Source organism: Oryx dammah, unplaced genomic scaffold (genome assembly GCF_014754425.2).
Source record: "Oryx dammah isolate SB20612 unplaced genomic scaffold, SCBI_Odam_1.1 HiC_scaffold_29, whole genome shotgun sequence".
NCBI classification, from domain to species: Eukaryota; Metazoa; Chordata; class Mammalia; order Artiodactyla; family Bovidae; genus Oryx; species Oryx dammah.
In genome coordinates this window covers 110343062-110344788 of record NW_024070213.1, presented here as the reverse complement: position 1 = coordinate 110344788, position 1727 = coordinate 110343062, and the positions used below count along the sequence as shown (strand labels likewise).

The 1727-nt window shown below is 36.7% G+C and overlaps 1 non-coding gene across 1 annotated transcript; it reads left to right on the top strand.

Moving 5' to 3' along the window:
• Positions 1-1122: 1122 nt before the first annotated feature.
• LOC120858945 lies at positions 1123-1233 on the top strand. The gene has a single exon (XR_005719975.1). It is a non-coding gene; the product is annotated as a U6 spliceosomal RNA (small nuclear RNA).
• Positions 1234-1727: the final 494 nt, after the last annotated feature.

Here is a 1727-nt window from a genome sequence, read left to right as displayed (position 1 = left end):
CTACAGCTCTCACAAGAAGATGGAGCACTTAGGTGCCTTTTACAACAGGGAACTGATGTGCTCAGGTATGACAGGAATGGTTTTTCCAGGTTTTCTCACCTAGATCTAGCTCTGAACTGACAGCTTCCTCATCTGTGTGTGTGTGTGTTTAATATTTATATTTATTTATTTTACTTGGTTGGGTCTTAGTTGCTGCACACAGGATGTTTGATCTTCGTTGCAGCCTGTAGGGTCTAGTTCCCCTACCAGGGACAGAAGCCAGCCCCCTGCATTGGGAATGCAGAGTCTGAGCCACTGGACCACCAAAAAGTCCCCCTTATTGATATTTTCATTCTTTCTCTCAGCACTTAGTGTAATATTTTGTTGCACTTATGAGCTTAAACTTCTGTTTACTAGATTAGAAGCTTCTTGAGGACAGGAATCACATCTTTTCATATCTGCATACTCAATGCCTAGTACAGGGAACCACCCACCACCCACCACCCACCACCCCGCCTTGGCTCAATATCTATGAATGAGAATTTAGGAAGCCTTCCAAGATGATGGGAAATGACTCATCTGAACCTCACCCTCCCGATTATTCTTGATAAGTGATTATTTCTATTATGAGATGTAATTCAACATCAACATCAACTGAGGGAACAAGGAATGCAGTGACTCTAAAATCATTGTTATATGATCTCAGAGTACATTGGTGGAATCACTGCTTACTTGTACAGGAAGCTAGATTATTACTAATTAATGTGTGTCTCCAGAAAGCATTTCAATTAATGGAAGGGGAAGCAACTCTCAGGCATGTTGGATAAGAGGCTAATGACTGCTCTTAACATTTCAACTGGAGAGTTTACATGTGGTTGAAAATCTATACTATGGATGCCTTAATAGAATACATGTTGTTTCCAGTATTTATTGACTGCCTACTGTGTGCCAAATCTTCTCTTGGCAGGCTATTTCCTGAATGAGCTCATAACTTACTCCAGGGATTTGGCTATGGAAGTAATTTAATGTGATTGGACAGAAAAATGACTCCATTCATCAAACTGATATATTTACAAATTAAAATATATGAATCAGGATTTATGCTCCTATAGTTCATTTATTATAATAAATATTAGAAATCTAGTGCTCACTTCAGCAGTACATATACTAAAATTGGAATATATGTTACATTGAAGAGTAGCATGGCCCTTGTGCAAAGATGACATGCAAATTTGTGAGGCATTCCATATTTTTAAAAAATCCATTAGAACTCTACATCAAGGCTACATCAAATTAATGAATATTTTAATAAAGAAAATGAATGTCATTTAAAAAATTCACTTTCAAGTCATTTAGCTTAAAAGATTTGTCCCAAATCTACCCATAATTTGAGAACATATGTGTAAGCTGTATTTTCTTTGGAATTTGACTGCTGCGTGAAATGATTATCTGGTAATTGAAACAGTACAGAATTTTCTTTACTTTGAAGTGCATGTAAGTTTGGTCACATTTTTGCTGAGGTAGTACAGTGTGATCATTTTCATTGTTTTTCTTCTATTAATACTACAGAAACTTTTTCAATAAGAGAAGCTGGTTGCAATTTCAACTTTAAAATAGGCAAAGAACTTTCCGTGCAAAACAAAATTCTCTTCTATTTAGTTGACCAGAAGGAGGCTCTCTTCCACCTCACTGTATGAAGTTACTCTAAAAACTTGTGAACTTACTTCTTCCAGGTGGACCTAAAGTGT